Here is a 21,996-nt window from a genome sequence, read left to right as displayed (position 1 = left end):
TTGCGGGACAGTAAAGGTCTATATACAATTGAATACATAGCTTAACATAACCATCATCATCTCAATGGCTCGCTGGCTTCACCTCTTACCCACTCCCTTCTGGCAAAATGCCATGCGTCATCCCGACTGTGGCCCTCAACACAGAAGTCTTCAGGAGTGTGCACATGTCCATGCATGTACACACAGGAAGAAACTGAAGAACAGACGCTAAATGTTAACAGCATAACTCACCAGAGTGGCAAAACTCCAAAACTTTGACAACTCACTCTGCTGAGGCATTCTCATAAATGATACAGTGTGTAGAGTGGTGCAAGCCCATGAGAGAGCCCTGGGCAATGCCACCTATAGAACCAAGATCCTCAGATACCAGATTTATGGTTTATGGATTATGGAAATGTGTCCTGCTGGGTAACCCACCCACATGTAAATGCTTGAGTACAGGTATATTAAGTGCAGCGTTATTTTTAGTAACATTTACTGGAAACCACACACATGTGCATCTCTAAGACCTAAGACTATGAAAAATTCACACATGTAATACTATATAGCCATTTTTTAAAAATGAAAATAACTTCTGCTGTCAGACAAAATAGAGAAATAGGGCCTGAAACAACAAGGTGGGGAGGACACAAAATACAATTCTGAAGACAGTGAACATCAGGCAACAATAATCTCTGAGAGACAGGAGAAAAACCGGCAAGTCCTGAGATGGCCCCAGCTTATTACAGGACAGTTTCCATCCCTTGGTCTGCAGACAAGGAACCCAAGCAGAGAACAATCTCTAGATTGAAGAGATGGAGCCAGGACTTTTGGAACACCCATAATAAGGAGAAAAATCAAACAATTGCAAACGACACAGAAATTACATAGGTGAAGAATTAGTAGATAAGAGCTCTTAAAAGAATTAGCATTAGCCTAGCTGAGTACAGTGTAATCCTGTACTCAGGATTACATTAGAGTTCCTGTAATCCCAGCAACTCCAGAGACTGAGGCAGGAAGATTATCAGTTTGAGGCCAGCCTCAGCAACTTAGCGAGACCCTGTTTCAAAATAAGAAATAAATAAAAATGTCTGGATACATATCTCAGTGGGAGAGTGCTCTGAGTTCAAACTCCTATACAAAAAAAAAAGAAAGAAAAGAAAAAAGTTAATATTACTATTTTCTGTATGTGCCAGAAACAAGAAGAAAAACTGCATATATTAAGGAGAAACATGGAACACAAATTTAAAACTAAACTAAACATCTAAGAATGAAAATTATAACACCTGAGATGAATAAATACACCGAATGGAAGATTACATTGCAGAAGGAAAGATTAGTGAATTTAAAGAAAGACATAGCATAGAAACTATTCAATATTAAACAGAGTGAAAAAGATCAACAAAATTTAACAGTGCATCCACAAGCTGTGGGATCTGACAGTGCATTGGAGTTCCTAAAGGAGAAGAAAGAGAGGGAGGAACAGAAAGAATTTTCAAAGAAATAATGGCCAGAAATTTTTCAAATTTGCTGAAAACTATAGACCCATAGCTCCAAGAAGCTCAATGAACCATAAGCACAAGAAACACAAAGAAAGCTACAGAAAGGAACAACATAATCAAATTATTATTTTGGGGGTACTGTGTACTGAACCCAGGGGCACTTGATCATTGAGCCAGCCCTATTTTGTATTTTATTTAGAGACAGGGTCTCACTGAGTGCTTAGTGCCTTGCTTTTGCTGAGGCTGGCTTTGAACTTGTGATCCTCCTGCCTCAGCCTACTAAGAGGCTGGGTTTACAGGCATGTGCCACTGCACCTGGCCAGTGGAAATATGTTTATGAGATGAAGGAAAAATAGGACTTTTACAGATATGGAAAAGCTGCAAGAATTCATCCAGAGTGGATGTACTGTAGGAAAACAGAAACCCTTCAAACAGAGGAGGAAGTGATCTGCAGGAAGGAAGGAGGAGCACCAGGAAGGGTAACCAGTGGGCAAACAAGAGTACGTGTAGACCAATGTTGATAGCAGCATTGTTCACAATAGCCCCAAAGTGGAAACGACCCAAGCCCATCAATGGACGGATGAACAAAATGAGTGTGGAAGACAATGAAATATGATTCATCCATAGATAGGAACAAAGGTCTGATGCATGCTATGACATAGATGACCCTCAAAGACATTGTGCTTCACAAAAAAAGCCAGAAGGACAAATATTGTCTGATTCAACAGGCAACTTCATGGAAACAAAGTAGGTCAGAGAGAAAGGGGGCTGGGAGTGGCTGCTTTATTCTTACAATTTCTGTTTGGATATTGATGGGAAAGTGGCAACAGGGAATTGTGAATATAATTAAGATCACCGAATTGTACACTTAAAATGGTTAAAATGGCAAAGTTTATGTTATAAATTTTTACACAACAGAAAAAAATATGCTTCAAAAGGAAAGAAAAGAAAAGAAGGATGAACCTTGAAAAGAGTATGCTAAGTTACAGAAAACAGACAGGAAAAGCCACACAGTGCATACATGAAACGTCCAGCTGGGCAACTCCATAGATATAGATGTGGATGAACAATGGCCCAGGTCTGGTGGAGGGTTGGGGGGAGATGCCAAGGGCTGGGGATTTTTTTGGGGGGTGGTCATGAAAATTTACTGCAGAGATAGCTACACAATTATATGAATGAACTAAACTATTGTGTTATACAATTTTAATGGATGACTTGTATAGTGTCTGAGTTCTATCTCATGAGAGCTACTTTTTTTTTAAATGGGCAAAGAATCTGAGAAGATGTGTCTCCAAAAAGATATATAAATGGCCTACATAAACACATTAAAAGATGCTCAACATCAGTAGCCATCAGGGAAAAGCAAATCAAAACCACAATGAGATTCTACTTCATAATTCAGGATGTCCACAATAAAAAATAATGGAGAGTAAGGTTTGTTAAGGGAGTGGGGTTTGGAACTCCCATTCAAGCAGGATCATAAAGAGCTTAGGGGAACTGGGAAGGCTGAACATGCATCCCCGTGACCTAGCACAGGCACTCTCAGTTATCTCCCTGAGAGAGCTGGAAACATCTGCCCACACAGGAAGCTGTCCCTGAATGTTGAGAGCAGCATTATTCCTAGTAGCTTCAAACTGGAAAGAACCCAAATGTTCATCAACCAGTAAACAGAGACATCAAATGCAGGGAATGCTTACACTGATCCATGTGAAGGTGCACACACACATGCAGCCTGAGTCTTGAGATCACACCACGTGAAAGAAGCCAGACATGAAAGGCCATTTTTATGACATGTCCAGAGCAGGCAAATCCACAGAGAAAAGAACCCAGGTACTGATTGCCAGAAGCTGGGGAAATTTAGAGAGTGAGCGAGAATCTAACCAAGGGGACTCCCTGAAGAAGGCAGGGGGCAGGCAGCCTCTGGATGTGCTGGCTTGTGTTTGTTGACACTGTTTACTTTTTTGGAACCCTGTGAATATATCTAGTCAAATAAAATACCATAAAATTAAGACTACAAGTAATTTAAAAAATTTATTTCATGCCTATCTACATTTTCCAAATATTTCATAATAAACATAAAGTAGTTCTATAATTAAGGAAAACATTTAAATATAAAAATTCTAGGATAAAGTTTTTCCCATCAGTTTATAAAATGCAAAGTAAAAGCCCTTCAGTTTCTCATTCTCGCTCCTTAAAGTAACAGAAGCAGTTTTTTTTTTTTTTTTCTGTGTGTCTGCACTGTTTGGATGTATTTTCAAACACTAAAACTTATATTTACATGATCTTACTTTGTGCAGGTTCATTTTTTGGTTAACATGTATCTTTGTATACTAAGAACATAGATTTCCTCCATTCTTTAATCATCTTCATTTTATTCTCTTGTAAAGCCTTAATAGTTTCCAGCTTCCAGTTTATTTCCATTTCAGATGGTACAATGTAGTGTGTGTGTCTGTGTGTGTGTGTGTGTGTGTGAACCTCCATCTCTTTCTCCTCTTCCTCCTCCATTTGTTCATAGGGTTGTCTGAATATTTTATTTTGTGGTATTTTTCCCCTTCTTTGTCCAGTACCCATTCAGAGGGTGTTTTGCTTTTTTTTTTTTTTTTTTTAGCACAGCCACTACTTGATAAGCTTTTTTAGTTTTGGGTGCTGAGGATCTAACCAGGGATGATCTACCACTGAGCTACATCCACAGCCCCTCCACACACTTTTTTAAAAAAATTGTTGCCAGTTGCTGTGGTGCATGCTTGTAATCCCAGAGATTCAGGAGGCTGAGGCAAGAATATCCAGAGTTCAAGGCCAATTTCTGCAACTCAGTGAGACTCTGTCTCAAAATAAAAAAATAAAAAGGCCTGGGGATGTAGCTCAGTAGTAAAGCATACCTGGGTTCAGTCCACAGTACCATTATCATCATCATCATCTCAGGGCTAGGACCCTGAGATTGCTCATGCTACCTGCTCTGTATGTTTGCCCACTAGATGGCAGGAGAGGCCTGTGGCCTCTAAGACAACCACACAAACATTGTGCATTTAAAAAACCTTGAAATTTGTTCAAAGGGTTAGTCTGAATGTTCCCCTCTCTCCTTCAAAGGGTTGGTCTGAATGTCCCCCTCTCTCCTCCAATTTGTTCACAGGGTTGGTCGAATATTTTAGTTTGTGGTATTTTTCCCCTTCTTTTTCTCCTCCTTCTGTTTCTCCTTTTTCTCCTCCTCTTCCTCCTCCTTCTCCTTACTTTTGCTGGAATTGTGATTGAACCCCAAGGACACTCTACCACTGAGCCACATTCCTAACCCTTTATATTTTTATTTTATTTTATTTATTTATTTATTTTTATTATTTTTTTTAATATTTATTTTTTAGTTCTCGGCGGACACAACATCTTTGTTGGTATGAGGCCCACCGCCCTCTCCAAAAAGTGTACTTAAGCTCTGCTTGACCTTTGCTCTGGGCTCTGGGCTGCTCTCCCTTCTTGAGTGGGCACAGAGTCCCAGCAGGCTGGAATGGATTCCCAATAAATCCCCTTTTGCCAATTGCATGGAGTAAGTCTCTTGTGTGGTCTCTCCCTCCGACGTTCCACCGGACCCCCCTTACACTGGTAGATTGATTTTCTCTGTAAATTAAAAAACTATTCTGCTACAAAAATCTGCAAACCCATTTATTTATTTTTAGCAGCAGTCTTCTATAAGAAATGAAATTTTGATAGGGAATCCCAATTTTCAAAATCTAAATAGATAAAAACAAAAGGGGACTGGGACATGGCTCAGCCCAGTTGCACAGGCTGAGCATGATTGGGTGCTTGAGTCTGATTCCTAGCACCAAAGACAAAAAGAGGAGAAGGAGAAGAATAAAGGTAAGACCACTGGTGGAAAGCTTCTTGACTTACTGCGGGTGGTCAATAGGATCCCTTGGTTTCCCAAAACATGACTGGAATCACCCTGGACTGACTGTATCAGGAACTGTCTTAGATGGAGCCCTAGCCAAGGATCAGAGTCATCCTTGACTCAGCAAATAAGTGATATGTTATGCTCGAATTCGAGACCCCCAAAAAACCACCAGAGACTAAGATCAATGTAAGCAGCAAAGAGGTGTTTATTGCGAGCTAGCTCGGTCCTCTGAGGCACACAGCAACTGGTGAAGCTGAGAGGCCCTGAGCCCAGGGTTTGCAGCAGTTTTATACACTCTTTGGGGAAGGCAGGGACTTCACATACATCATAGCCTCTCTTAGCAAATCATCACACACTGCAGGAAAATCATAAAACAACTCTAAAACCTGATTAGCACATTCACTGGTGGGAACAAGTTGGGTAAGGGTGATTGGTTAGTACCCAAGGGGGATTCATTTGAACTGATTGATTTAGGCCATGAGGGATGTACGTGCTGAACTACTTGATTTCCCAACATGTTATCAACCACCATAAACTATTGGGAGGGTCATCTGGTATCCCAGGTATTTTCCCTGTCTCATTGCTATGGGTCCTCACTTAGCCTGACTGAGTCAGGGACACCTGACACAGCAGATCTCTCCTGTTATTTGTAGATAAACAACTCAGCAGGGTGGGTATGTGCCTAGGAGTGCTCTGTGAGTCTTTCTAAGGACAAGGGTCACGCCCCCTTCCTTGGACAGGCTTTGCTCTGAGGTAGAGGCTGGTTTTTCAATTGGTTTAGGCTTCAAGGGGTTGCCTAATCATGTTAGCAATCACCAAAACTACTGGGAGGGTCACCTAGCATTTCAGATATTTTCCCTGTCTCACGCTAATTGGTACTTGCTAGGGGGTTGCTATGGGTCCTCACCTAACGTAACTGAGTCAGGGACACCTGGCACAGTAGATTTCTCCTGTTATTTACAGACAAACAACTCAGCAGGGTGGGTATATACCTAGGAGCACTCTGTGAGTTTTTCCAGGGACGAGGGTCACGCCCCCTCCCTCTGGACAGGCCTTGAGGTAGAAGCTGGTTTCTCAAAAAATGGAGTCACATCAGTTTCTCAATATTCATATCGAAATCTCTGGGACACTATGAAAGCAGTTCTAAGAGGAAAGTTCATTGCATAAAGTTCATTCCTTATTTTCTTAATCTGACCCACTGCCTGCATTCAGAGAAATGTTTTGTGCTGTGCAGGTTGCGGTTTAGGGAAGAGGAATCCACCACAGAGACAGGGAAAGGAAGTGTCCTTGAAATCAAGGGGAGGAGTGTTTCAGGGATCGCCTTCTAGAACTATAACAGTGTCCACTTTATGCTTTGAAGATAGCACTTGCTGCTCTGCCACTGTAACTTATTTTTAAAATAAACGTGTTTCTTTCTCTCCTCCTGCTCCTCCCTAATCTCAGGGGAAACAGGATTACCTTTCTTCCCCATCCCAGGCAGAGTTATCTGTCCTTGAGCACACACCCACTACAGGAAAGAAGTAATCCAACTTGAGGGATGGTAGCAGAAAATCTCAGAAAAGACCATCTCCCAAATTAACAAGTGAATTACAACTCTGGTAGAGAACACAAGGAATGTAGCCTTTGAGTCACCTCTTTAAAAGCCCTCTGTTCCTGCTGATGGGCAGAGTCATAGCCTTTGGGAGAGGAGTCCCCTGTATTTCTCCTTTGCTAGCAAAGCAATATACCTTTTTCCTTTTCTCAAAACTGTGTTCTTGTTATTGGATTGGCATCAGGATGAGGATCAAGCTTTTGGCAACAGTCCAAGTGTAATGGGTTTACTTGATGCTTTGACCAAATCCTTGTCACTTTGAAACTTACATTTTTTTCTTTTTCCATATCTTCTTCTTCCTGATCTCTCCTCCCTAATCTCATTTTCTCTGATTCTCCTCTATAAAAGTCCCTTGTTCCTGCTGATGGGCAGAATCACAGCCCTTGGGACAGGAGTCCCCTATGCTTTTCTTCTGCTAGCAAAGCAGTAAACCATCTTTTTCCTTTTTTTCAAGACCCACTGGTTTGGTAGTTCCATGGTCTATTGTGGCCTTAATGTGATGTGCGGAGCTCTAGAAGCCCATCCCACAGCAGTGTGAAATATGTAAGCAGTAAAATGATAAGATGAATAGAAAAATAAAAACAGAGATAGCCAAGTATGAACTCTTCTTTGGAAAGATTTGGCTGAGAAGCAGAAGAGTAATTGCATGGTACTGTAACTGAAAGCTTATCCTTGTCCTCTATGCCAATCCAGTAATGAAAACAAGATCTTCAGGAAAAGGAAAATGAATGTTTTATTGCTTTGCTAGCAAAGTAGAAACACAGGGTGATAGACCCAACCTGATCTTTTCTTAAAATTGGGAGCCATCTCTCCACAAAGCCATGAAAAGATAATTTCGGCTTTACTATAAATTACTGCAAATTCTGAATCTGCTTGGAATGCCTGCCCGTGCCTTGAACTCACCCATGCCTGGCTCTCTGACCAGATAGCAGCCCTCTCTGAAACTTTAGTGACACCTCATAAATATTGGCCTTCCCTGGCCAGACCACGACCCTCTCTGAGGCTCTAATGGTCCTCATAAATTCTGATGTTGGGGTCAGCAAAAAATGTAAACTACCATTAGTGTGATGCTTGTCAGAGTTCTGTTTTCTGTAACCCCCCTTTGTGTAACTTTCTGGGCTATAAAGCTGGGCTGCAGGAAAACTGGGGTTGCTGTCTTGTTCCTGCCGTTTTGGGACGGAGAGGCAGCCTGGCCGGGCGAAATAATAAGCTTGCTTTAATTTGATTTTAATTGGAGTCAGTGGTCTTTTCTTGCGTCCTGGTCTAACAAGGGGCTTCCTGTCCCAGAGCCTATGATTCTGTACATTATGGGGAATAGGGGTTTTTAAAAGAGGTGATTCAGAGAAAATGAGATTAGAGAGAAGACATTAAGAAGGGGAAGATCAGGGTAAAGAAGATCAGAGAGGAGGTTAGGGAAAAGAAGGTTGGGAAAAAGAAAAAACATGGAAGTTTCAAAGCAACAAGGGATGTAGTCGAAGCATCTAGTGAACCCCTTGCAACAGCCTGCAAGACAGGGACCAGTGCTTCTCCATACAGATCTGGCCAAAGATTCCAGGATGGTATAGTGTCTAATCCATCCTTTGCCTTATAGAAACAGGCTTCTGTAGCCAGGCAAATGACCCTGTTTCTTAAGTTCCCCCTGCCCCACCTCCCCAAAATGTAGAAATATTTCAGCCAGAGATAAAGGTCAGGGATGAACTTTGCTCCAAAGTTCTCCATTCCTCAGGATTTTTTTTTTAACTATTAGTCTTCATGCCCACTGGTGACAAGCCAGCTCTGCCCTGCTGGGGTACACTTAGCCAGGAGCAGCTCCTCCAGCCTGTTGCTGCTTGACAACTGTTGGAGAGACACTGGCAGACTATGCATGGCTAGACTAGCAAACACCTGGCCAGTTGCCTTTCTCCATGGCATTGTCCAACTTCTACAGAAACTCCAGACTGGAACAAGTACCTGTTGGCACAGCTAACACAGGTCTGCAGGTCCAGTGTGGCTGCCTATAGCCTGCTTCCTTGGCTGCTGTCTAGATGGCAGGTGCTGCTCTGTCCAGAACTGTCCCACAAAGCTGCGGGGTGCTCATTGAGTCTGTCTACAACACCCTGAGCCAGTCTTGTCTTGGCTGGAGGACTTGCAGGAAACCTGAACCTTGTTTCATTGACCTTGAGTTTTAAACAGCATATGTGTTTTTAAGTTGTGGGTGGCTGAGGCTCTCACCCTTCTCCCCACAAACCTAGCAGCCTACCTGGCTCCTCTGGGTTGAACAAGGCAACGAGTGGATGAATTGAACCCTGAGACTCCTTGAAGGATTCTTGACAGGTGCAGAGTCAAGGAGAGATTTTTGGCTTTGTTTTTTTAAGTTGGAAAGACTTGGTCATATTGATAATCAGGGTGAGGTGTGGGTGGTGGAAGACAGAGAGTTCCAGAACAGAAGACCACGCAGGAGGGTCCAGGGTGGGGAGAGTGTAGAGGAGCCTGGACCTCCCCCTTGGCAGGAAGGGCTAGATTTTAGCAGCCCTGTGGATTGGCATACCCTGGTCCCACACTATGCTGGAATGGAACTAGTGACCATGTGAGGTCCACTCAACCCTGTTAAACAGAGATTAACCTGCTTGCAGTCACATGTGAATGGGGCTAGCATCTGGTAGGCTCACTCCAGCCTTGGCCTCTAGCCACCCCAAGCCAATATATAGCTCTGACTCTGTCAGATGCTGCACCTATCCATGCCTGGGTCTTTAACTATACAGGCCCTGGAACTATGAGCAACTAATTTCTGTTTTTTTCCAATGCCCAATTTGTGTATTTTGTTATGGGACTAGGACAGAAGTACCTCAGTATGTCTGTAAGAATCACTTCTTTATTCTTTCCTTCTTGGTGTTGATTTTATCCTTCTGCTGATAGCAAGGAGACTGCACAATTCCAGATGTTAAATAATAGAAGTTTTCTTAGGACTTGATTTTTGGACCAAAGAGCTCTGTCCCCCTCCCCCCACCTCCCTCTGCACAGCTTCTCAGCAGATTCTTTGTCTTTCTGGCCAGTGCCAGGTCACATGTGGCTCCTTACTGCCGAAGTCTGGCTTGGCACAAATCAGGAGCCACTTGTCAAAAAGAAACTAACTTTATTTTTAGAACTACAAACGCCAAACAAAACAGCTCCAGGGAAAAACCCTCAGAGCCCAACTGCCACCACCGGCTTCCACAAGCCTCTCTCCCCCACACCAGCCTCTCAACCTCCCACAATCCTCCTCCTCTTGAGGCTGATTGGCTGGGTTGCGTGGGCAGAGCCAAAGAAGTCACCCAATGAGCAGCTCCGTGGAGGAGCCAATCAGCTAGATGTTGCTGGGGCAGCTGTGAGCCAATCATCAGCTGGCAGTCTGAAGGGCAGGGAAACAGCCCAATGAACATCACCGCAGAGGAGCCAATCAGCTAGATGTTGCTGGGGCAGTCTGAAGCTTGCTGGCAGCTGGAAGTTTGCTGGGGCCCCTTTGGCTGTGGCTCTCAACATCTCCCCCTCTCTGTTTAAACAACAAGCATGTGGCTTATGGACCGTGCCTGCCTTAGGTTGTCCAATACATATGGTCCTTACCCGTCTTCGGATGAGCTGACCTCAGGGCGTCAGCCTCCTGTCTTAGGTTGGTACCATTGTAATTGGATCTTACCCGTCATTGACTACCGGTCCAGTATACAGCCACACCTGTGGAGAGGTCTCAGGGGGGGGGGGTGAGGTTCTTTGCCTCACCTCTGTTGACCCTCAAATTTTAGCTGAATGATCATGACAAGCAGAAGGGAGGAAGATATACCAAGTCAATTGACGGCTCCTTTTGGGAAAATTGTACCACCGATGATATCATCAGCAAAAATACCCCAACACTACCACAAGTCGCTGCACCAACAGATAGTTCACAATGCATATAAGTGACACATAGTTCTGTAAGCAGTTCAGTGCAAGTCCTGTAAGCAGTTCAGTGATGGCTATTGCAGAAACTGTAGATTAGTTTTATCTTTGTCTTCACCGGCACAGGGATGAAGATAGGAATTCTGGCAATAATGACTAAAGAAAAAATTAGGTAACATTCCAGAAGACACTAAAAGAAAACAATTTTCTTAATAATTTATATTATCTTCATCGGCACTGGGATGAAGATAGAAATTCTGGCAATAATGGCTAAAGAAAAAATTAGGTAACATTCCAGAAGACACTAAAAGAAAACAATTTTCTTAACAATTTATATTATCTTCATCTGAAGATAGAAATTCTGGCAATAATGGCTAAAGAAAAAATTAGGTAACATTTCAGAAGGCACTAAAAGAAAACAATTTTCTTAACAATTTACATTATAGTGAAGAGAATTATTAAATATAATGAAAACGAAAGGTGAGAGTAAACAAACAGATCTGTTAACCTCCTTTTTTGTTTACATATTAAAACAATTCTTAACAGTTATTTACCCAATTTAAATTAAACCATTTAAATCACGTGAATAAAAAAAAAATATTTGGATCCATCTTTTCATGAGCGCTCATCATATATGATATATGGAAATACATACATTGGACATACGTACATTCAAACATATAACACAAAACACAAGTGTGCACACATAATATAATACATACAACACATAACATAATAGTAAAGGCCTTATAACTTTTTACAGGTAAAATCTCTATTGCAATGTTTAAAAACTCTATAGTCAAAAAAAAATAGAACTGATCAGCAAAACATTAACCTAGGTCTGTATGAGCTCAAAAAAATAAAATAGAACTTCATGATATGGGAAAGGGCAATAATAAAATAGATATTGAAAAAAGCATCCTGGTTCTGTCGCAGATGTAAGGATAGCCAAATTGGAGTTTTGGATATCAGCTATTATGGATTTGAGCTAAATCATCTTCTTTTTGGTCTGTAGAAATCACTTTAGTTAATCTCTCTGGAATCCAAATCAGCTGCTGTTCTCCCTGTGGAAACACAAAAACAGACCCCCGACTCCAGACAATCACTGGGTCAGGATTTTAGTTAATCTCTCTGAAATCCAAATCGGCTGCTGTTCTGGGTCAGAACCTTGGTTAATCTCTCTGGAATCCAAATCGGCTGCTGTTCTTCCTGTGGAAACACACAAACAGACCCCCGATTCCAGACAATTACTGGGTCAGGACCTTTCCATTGTCCTGTTAGAATATCTTTCCAAAGTACCTTAGGCTTATGTACATTTTTTGGACACATATGCCTTTCTGCAGCACTAAGTCCTAATGAATCCAAATTTAAAAAGTTTAGAGTAAAAAGGGTTATTTTAAGTTTATCTTTGGGGAATATATACCCCTTCCCAATTCCATCTTTTTGCTTTAATAAGTACATTTTAATAGTTTGATGAGCTCTTTCAACTATGCCTTGACCCTGTGGATTGTATGGGATTCCTGTTATATGAGTAATGCCAAATGATGAGCAAAATTGTTTAAAAGAAGTAGACGTATAACCAGGGGCATTATCTGTTTTTAACTGTTTTGGAATGCCCACAGTGGCAAAATTTTGTAAGCAATGAGCTATAACATCTTTAGTTTTTTCACCGGCATGAAGGGAGCCCATCAAAAATCCAGAAGAAGTATCAACTGTAACATGCAAATATTTTAATTTTCCAAATTCTGGCAAGTGTGTGACGTCCATCTGCCAAATATGGTTAGGCATCAATCCTCTAGGATTGACTCCAAGATTAACTTGTGGTAAAAAGGTCACACAATTTTGACATTGTTTTATTATTTGTCTAGCTTGTTCCTTAGTTATTTTAAAACGCTTTTGTAAAGTATTAGCATTGACATGGAATCTTTCATGAAAATTTATAGCTTCTTCTAGTATAGAGAAAATATGTATGTCACGTGTAGTTTTATCTGCTAAATCATTGCCCAAACTAAGGGCTCCAGGCAATCCTGTATGTGCCCTGATATGTCCTATAAAGAATGGATCTTTTCTGTCCCAGATTAAACTTTGTATAGTGGAAAACAAAGAGAAAACAGTAGAAGAAGGGGAAATTCTACCAGCATCTTCAAGGGATACTATAGCATTAACTATATACTGGCTATCAGAAAATAAATTAAATACAGAATCTTTAAACATCACAAAAGTTTGTAATACTGCATTAAGCTCTACCTTTTGAGCTGATTGTTTGGGTACTAAAAATGTAAAAGTTTGATCAGGTGTAACTATTGCTGCTGTACCATTATTTGACCCATCAGTGAATATATTTGGAGCATTCATGATAGGTGTTTTTCTTGTCATTTTTGGAAAAATTACAGGATGCAATGACCAAAAAGACAATAAAGGATTAGATGGTAAGTGGTTATCAAATGAAACATTAGATTTGCACATTATTATTGCCCAAGTATTTAACTCATTAGCTAATTCATCAATTTGATTCATAGTATATGGAGTAATAATTTTATGGGGAGAAATTCCAAACACTGCCTTTGCTGTTTTTATTCCTTTGAGTATTAATTGTCCTACAGCCTCAGGATACCTAGTAAGAATAGTGTTAGGAGAATAAGATAAATGTATCCATAATAATGGACCTTCTTGCCAAAATACTCCTGTAGGAATATATTTTGTTGGTAGTACAATAAATAATAAAGGCAAACTTATATCAATTCTATCCAAATGCATATTTTCCATATATGTTTCAATGATTTTTAATGCCTTTCTTGCTTCAGGCGTTAACATTCGGGGTGAATTTGGATCTGATGGACCTTTTAGGATATCAAATAAAGGTCCCAATTCTCCTGTTGGAATACCTAGATAAGGCCTTATCCAATTTATGTCTCCTAATAACTTTTGAAAGTCATTAAGTGATTTGAGTTGATCTACTCGTATTTGAATTTTTGGTGGACGGACCATGGTTGAGGATAATAGAACTCCTAAATAATTAATTGGAAAATTTAATTGTACTTTATCTATTGCTATCTCTAGATTATAATTTTTTAATAAGTTTGTAAGTGTGGCATAACATTCTAGCAATGTGTTTTTAGCTTTGTGTGCCAATAACACATCATCCATATAGTGAAATATTTGTAGTTCAGGATTTTGATTTCTAAGTGGCTGGATTACTTTGTTAACATAAATCTGACACATAGTTGGGCTGTTAGCCATCCCTTGAGGGAGTACTTTCCATTCATATCTCTGATCAGGACCTTCATGATTTAGTGCAGGGATAGTAAATGCAAAACGTGGACTATCCTCAGGATGAATTGGAATTGAAAAAAAACAATCTTTAATATCTATAACTAAAACATACCAAGTTTTTGGCAAAGCAGACAATTGAGGAATCCCCGATTGAGCAGGTCCCATAATGACCATTTCATTGTTAATGGCTCTTAAATCTTGCAGTAATCTCCATTTACCAGATTTCTTTTTGATGACAAAAATGGGAGTATTATGGGGAGATACAGAAGGTTGTATATGTCCTTCCGCTAATTGTTGTTTGACCAGATCATGGGCTACTTGTGTCTTTTCTTTAGTCAAGGGCCACTGAGGAACCCATACTGGTCTTTCTGATTTCCATGTAATTTTTATTGTCTCAGTGGCCCTTTGTGAAAATCCAACCCATGTCTGTCTGTTCTTTGATCTATTTGTATTGGTGCTGCTATACATTGTTCTTGTCTTTCTAATCTTTTTCCTTTCCTAAAACCTTGTCTAGCCATAATAGTGGGTGCATTTTGATTGATATTATTTGTTAATGTCAAACCTAATTGATCTAAGACATCTCGTCCCCATAAATTTACGGGAAGATGATCCAATACATATGGCTGTATAGTTCCTTCACATCCTTCAGGATCCTTCCAATCTAATAGCATTGCACTTCTATCGGGATTAGTCGCCACTCCTAGGCCTCGAAGCGATTGAGTGGCTTGTTGTAATGGCCAATGTTTTGGCCATTCTTGACGAGAGATGATGCTAAGATCTGCACCTGTATCCAGTAGCCCATTAAATTCATGTCCTTGAATATTTAGTTTTAGCATGGGGCGAGAATCTAAATTTAAAGAAAGCATAGCCCAATCTACACCTGTGGAGCCTAATCCCTTGGAACCTCTTTCTACAACATGACTGGAAAATTTATCATGTAGGCTTGGTATTATTAGTAACTGTGCTATTCTATCTCCTGGTGAAATTACTGATATACCCTTTGGAGAACTGGCTATAATTTTTATTTCACCTTCATAATTGGAATCAATTACCCCAGGACTTATCAAAAGTCCTTTTAGAGTAGAAGAGCTGCGTCCCAATAATAAGCCTACTGTTCCTTTGGGAAGAGGTCCTTTTACCCCTGTGGGAATGATTTGAACTCCCATCTCTGGAGTTAGTACTGATTTGGTGGAGGCGCAGATGTCCAACCCTGCGCTCCCTCTGGTTTGTCTGATGAGGGATCTGATGTGCTGGGCACTACCCTGATGGGGTTGCTGGGGTTGCTGGGTTCCTCCAGTGCTCCGTATATTTGTGGTTTGGGGCCCCGGAGCATTGGGGCCCCCTGTCCATTTTTTGGCAACGGAGCCTGATGCCTTTGTCCACGATATTGTGGATAAACACCTTGTCCTTGTTCGTTTTTTGATAATGGAGTACCCTCTATGGTGGTTTGAGGACGGTATTCATTAGCCCAATATAATGGAGTACCCTCTATGGTGGTTTGAGAACGGCATTCATTAGCCCAATGTCTCCCTCTACGGCATCGTGGGCAAATACCCGGTATTCTACTTGTTTGATACCTAGTTTTGTTAAACCCTCCTCCTATGGGGCAATTCCTTTTAAAATGTCCTGTTTGTTGACAATTGTAGCATGTTCTTGGCCTGGCATCTAAAGCCTGTTTTACTGCAGCTGCCACAATTTGCCCTTGTTCATTAATGTCTCTGGCATCTAAAACCTGTTTTACTGCAGCTGCCACAATTTGCCCTTGTTCATTAATGTCTCTGGCATCTAAAGCCTGTTTTACTGCAGCTGCCACAATTTGCCCTTGTTCATTAATGTCTCTGGCATCTAAAGCTTGTTTTACTGCAGCTGCCACAATTTGCCCTTGTTCATTAATGTCTCTACATAATTTAATATATGTGTTTAAATCTTCATGTTTCCATGGTCTAATGATATCTCTACACCAACGATTCGCTTGGTCATAAGCCAGTTGTTTTATAAATGGCATTGCTTGTTCTGTATTCCCAAAAACTCTGGTAGCTGTTTGAATAAGCCTATCTACAAATTCAGCGTAAGGTTCATTAGCTCCTTGTATTATCTTAGATAATTGACCTTGTAAACCTCCAGGTTCTTGTAAAGACTTCCATGCCCTAACTGCATCTACAGCAATTTGTAAATATACACCAGGATCATATGCAAGTTGTTGCTGCCGATCCTCATAAGGTCCCTTTCCTAACAACATATCTAGATTTCTCTGAGGATAACCAGCTGCTGCATTTCGACTAGCCGTCTCCTTGCAAAATTCCTCATTGGCAACCTTCCATAACAGGTATTGTCCTCCATTTAGCACAGCTTTACACAAACTAGCCCAATCTGCTGGCGTCATGCTTAAGTTGGTAATGGATTCGACCAAGCTTACAGTGAAGGGTGCTTGAGGACCATAGGTTGCTACAGCCTCTTTTAGCTCCTTCACTGATTTGAAATTTAAACCCTGGTAAGTTCGCTGCCCTCCTACCTCAAATACAGGGCATACTTGAGATCCTGTCTCAGGATCCAAACTATCAACTGCGGGGGTTGGGAGTCTCTTAGCATATGGAGGTGGTGCTGTTGATTGGACACTTATGCCCTCTGGTGATAGAGTGCTGTTAGTAGCAGTCTCCTGTAGAGGTGGCGCTGTTGGTTGAACACTTACGCCCTCTGGTGATAGAATGCTGTTAGTAGCAGTCTCCTGTAGAGGCGGTGCTGTTGGTTGGACACTTACGCTCTCTAACAAAAGGGTCTTATTAGCAGTCACCTGTTTTAACTTTTCCCCTGATAGATTTTTCTGCTCTAAACTTCCTTCCTCTGTCTCACTATCTCGAAAGACCTTCTCTTTTACTTGAATCTTTTCCTCTTTCTGACTAGCTCGAGCTTTTACTTGAATCTTTTCCTCTGTCTGACTAACTTGAGAGACTTCCTCTTCTACTTGAATCAATATGTCTTCTTCTTCCTCTACCTCTGTCTGAACTGAAGGCTTTGGACTAAGCAAACTAGATACCAACGTCCACAATGACAATGTGCCAACTGGCAGAGTCCCCGGGTTGTTCTTTTCTATTCTTTTTAAATCTTCACCATGATGGTTCCATTGTGATATATCTAACAACCCCTCCTTAAAAAGCCATGGGCTATATTCTTGTATTACATCAACGTATGCCCTGACTGCTCTTGGTTTTACTGGGAAGCTTCCTTCCTCTAACAATTTACTTAACACTCTTTCGGTTTGTTTTTTACTAATTGCTGATCCCGTATTTCTACTATAATACAACCCAACAAGATGACGCCAAACAAAACCGAGACAGAATCCAATAAAAAGGGAACCACACAAAATCATTATAACAGCCTTTCTATCCTCCTGACATATGTATCCGTCCTTTCTCCCTATCTGTTCCTCAAACGCAAATAGTTTTTCCTCAGATGTGAGTGGTTTTTCTTCCCTCTTACTCATCTCCAGGGACAGGAAAGTTAAAACAAAAACGAAGCAAAACAAAAGAGGAGACTTAGAATGGCTCCCCATCCTCTCGCCCTGCCCTCAGGGGCGAGCAGTTTACTTACCCTCAGTTGCTCCCCGTGCGAGCCACCAAATGCCGAAGTCTGGCTTGGCACAAATCAGGAGCCACTTGTCAAAAAGAAACTAACTTTATTTTTAGAACTACAAACGCCAAACAAAACAGCTCCAGGGAAAAACCCTCAGAGCCCAACTGCCACCACCGGCTTCCACAAGCCTCTCTCCCCCACACCAGCCTCTCAACCTCCCACAATCCTCCTCCTCTTGAGGCTGATTGGCTGGGTTGCGTGGGCAGAGCCAAAGAAGTCACCCAATGAGCAGCTCTGTGGAGGAGCCAATCAGCTAGATGTTGCTGGGGCAGCTGTGAGCCAATCATCAGCTGGCAGTCTGAAGGGCAGGGAAACAGCCCAATGAACATCACCGCAGAGGAGCCAATCAGCTAGATGTTGCTGGGGCAGTCTGAAGCTTGCTGGCAGCTGGAAGTTTGCTGGGGCCCCTTTGGCTGTGGCTCTCAACACTTACCATGTTTTGATCCCCAGTACTGAAATGAGGGTGGTTGAGAGTAAGAGGTGTGGGTACCCAAATAAGACAAGGTTTATTAAGAAGAGCATCCCCAAAATGTGATGTTAGAATTTGAGATCTTCAAATTGCTACATAAAAACATAAAGGTTGTCCGTATTAATGGGGTGCTGCGCAATGTTTCAATACACATACCCATTGTGTAATGTTTAAATCAGAATAAACATATCTATCTCTGCTGGTGGAAAATGCAAAACTCAGCAAGGTCCAAGAAGTGGACCTGGTGGGGCACAGGTGACAGAAGTGATGTGCAGATAAAGAACTGGAATTAGAAATATCTGCAGGTTACAAGCCTCAGCTTCTGGATGGGTTGTCCATGTGGATATTGAATGCACCCAGAATTCCGGCAAGAGATGGAGGTGTAGCAAGAATCAGGGGCCATGGAGAAATTGTAGGTGACAGTGACAACAGTTAAGGAGGGCGAGGAGCCCTTTTTCTTCTCCCCAAACCGGGTTGATTATGAGAGCCTTCCTTGTGTGCAGGTCTTATCCCACTGCCCAGGTGCAGATGGGTATTCACTGCTCGCTTGTCCTGGGGCTCCAATCTCCACTGTTCTCCCTGCTTCCTGGATTCCCTTTACTTCTGTGTTTTTCTTCTTGGCTGCACACTTGCGTCCCCTGGGGAGATTCTATTTTCTTGATGTCCAGGTCACACTGTCCAGGTACCGTCAAAAAATAATCCAGAGTGGGAGGTTCAGGCCTAGCAGCTACTCTGATAATTATTCACTTCTGTGCAGCCTGGTTTACCAACTGCTCTGCCTACCCCATCCCTGCCTTCACATCTTAAGAGGTAGCTGCAGCAGGTAGCTCCCTTTCATTGAAGAAACCTCTGTTGAGCCCTTCTCCCTCCATATACTGGGAATACAAAGGTGAGAAGCACATGCATGCCCACCCACCAAGACACTCAGCTAGGGGACAATAGGTCCTGGGGCAGAGGTCTTCAGGGACTCCGAGCATCCAGGAGTTGATCTTTACCCTGCACTGGGGGAAAGGAAGTCAAGGCTTTGCTCATCTTCATCTCCATTAGACCCCACAGCCAGCCAAGCCCACTTCCTGTATCCAGCCTGGGTTTGGAGCTGTTTTTCCTCAGTCACCACCAACTCTAAAATCTGTCAAAGCTCCATGAAGAGGGAGCAAGCCCTTTGTGTGATGGCTCCTATACCCCTATCTAGCCTCAGTTTTTGCCACATGTCTTGCAGTGGACTGTACAGTCCAGCCTTCGTGACTTAAAGTTCTCTGAAAGTGTCTCACCCCTCACACCCTTGGGCCTTTGTACATTCTGCTCTCTTGCCCTAGAAGATGCTTCCAGGACAATTTGGAGGAGAGCACCTGGGTGGAGGAAATAGTATGATGAACAGATACCTGGGACAGGACAATGGCTGTGCATGGAAAATCCTGTCACCCAAGGATGGACAGTCACTGTATCTTGGACTGCAATGCCCTTTAGCATCAGTTTCTCCCAGAGAGCTTGTTAAACCACAAACTCCTGGTCCCAAAATGCTGTGCTGCCAGGGGCCTGAGATGAGGCTCAAGAATTGACCTATCAGACTTCCAGGTAGACCACTTGTGGAACAGTGTGAAGGCAGTAAGAGATGTGGCTAGAAAGGGGGGACTTTGTCAGAGAACAAAGATATCATCAGTATAGCACAGCAGGAATGTGACTTTTGCTTCTTTCCTTACTATGCACTTACTATGTTTCGGACTCCAGAAATACCAAAAAGAAAATGACATAATTTCCAATCTCAAAGTTTTTCATACCAGTGAAAGGAGGAAAGTAAGTCAAAGCATAGCTTTCTGCCTTTAGTTAAAATGGTGAATATTTATTATGGTTGGTTGGTATCCTCTTCAGATTTGAGCAATCAAGGAGGCAGAACGACATTTGGGTCCTGCTCTTCTTGCTTTCTAACTGCAGATCTTATGTCCCATGAGTATGTTCTTTAGTTCCCTGGCCAGTAAAATTAGGGTGGTGTCATATTATGCATCCAAAGGGTTGTTTTGCATATTGAACAGTTTCTGGTCCATAGCAAGGGCACAACCAACAACTGAAGTTACAATTATGATCATGCAAAGAACTCAGCCTCCAGGTTTGGGGGTATCTTTCTAGGAAATAATTCCTGACAGATGGGATTCATTGATGAGGATGGTTGCAGTGTCTTCTGTTCAGAATACTTAGGAAATAAAAGGCTAAGGAATAGTTAGGTCTCTGGCTAGTATGAGCCAGTGGCAGTAGGCCTGGATGATCTAAAAATATCAGTTAACAGGGATATCCATGCACCACTCATTTAATCCTCACAACAGACTAGTGTGAGTGGTTAATTACTCTCCTGACTTTACAGGTAAGGAAACAAGTTAGATGAGTCTATTCCCACTCCTGGGGCAAAATACATAGTAAGCCCAAGCTTTGGAGTCAGTCAGATGTGGCCATGAGTTCCGTGGCAGCCAATTACCGGTGTGTCCTGGAACACATGTGACATCTCCACATCTTCACAAGTGCAGTACCTGAGCAGTGCACAGCATGCAGAACACATACAGCAAGGGACCTACTCATAGCTGCTTGTCACAATATGCAACAGAATCAGGGCCACTCCGAATGGATTGGGCTGGCAATGAAAAAAAACACACAAACACAGAAAGTACCTTTTTTTGGGTTCAGGGTGGCTCTTCACTCTCGAGAATTAAGCTCCCATGCTGGAGGGCAAGGATAGCAAGGGAGACAAGAGGCAAGAGGCAGGCAAGAGAGCGAGTACACCTGAAAACACCCTATTTATTGGGGAGAAGCCATTCAGACTATATTCCATCTATATATGGCAAGAGATTGGATTTCGGAGGATAGAATCTTGCTTGGTGATGTCTTGTGGTCAGCAGTTTGATGACATCTTGAAGAGTCACACCCATCTCAGGGGTTGTGTGGGATCACAGGCAGTGAGAGAGAAAGGGCACACATACCTCGAACAGCCCAATCACTCAGAAATATCAGCCTAGTTCCATCATATATTCAAATGTGCATAGCTCACACACACAGCCCATGGCTGGACAGCGACAGTTGCCAATCACTATGGCATGGTGTGAAGGGTGAATCCTGAAAATCTGAGTTCTTCGCTAGTTTATCCCCAAGCTTACAATCGCGGAAGAGTTGTGAAACCTTCTTGAACCCATTTGCTCATTTGTAAAATGAGTAGAATAATACCAACTGAAGGGAACTGTAGTATAAAGCTACAGATGTTAAGGTCACAGTAGATAGTGGAGCCAGGGTCCTAACCTGGGTCTTTATGCTGTCCACTGTCTGCTTTTTCCACTTCCCTGACTCACACAAAAATGTTCCTCCTGGCCACAACCTGCCCCTGCTCCAGGGGTTTAGAGTCAGTAATGACCTTGACAATGGGCCTGCCCTACACATCTACCCTGGAGAGGGTTTCCCTCTTCTTCAAACCAGCATCTTACAACTTTGAACTTGGACTTCTGTTGACAGTTTTCCTTTGGGGAAAAAGGGAAACAGACTCTCCTTTTCCTTAGAAGATTTACCCCAGAACACTTGTAATTGTAAATTTACATCTTATTGAGATGCAGGTACATGTTTTTTAAGAGCTAAAAAGGCCTGTTTTCGTATTTACAACCTGGAACACTTTTTTTTCCTGGAGGATTTGGGAATCATCTTCTAGAAATATTATCTTTGAGGAGGAAGTATCCCTATCGTCCTAGGAGAGCTGGGGCCCAATTTTCAGGGAGCACCAGGCTTCAAGTTGCAAACCTATCTCCTGTCTTAA

Source organism: Ictidomys tridecemlineatus, chromosome 13, assembly GCF_052094955.1.
Source record: "Ictidomys tridecemlineatus isolate mIctTri1 chromosome 13, mIctTri1.hap1, whole genome shotgun sequence".
NCBI classification, from domain to species: domain Eukaryota; kingdom Metazoa; phylum Chordata; class Mammalia; order Rodentia; family Sciuridae; genus Ictidomys; species Ictidomys tridecemlineatus.
This window is presented reverse-complemented; position numbering follows the sequence as displayed.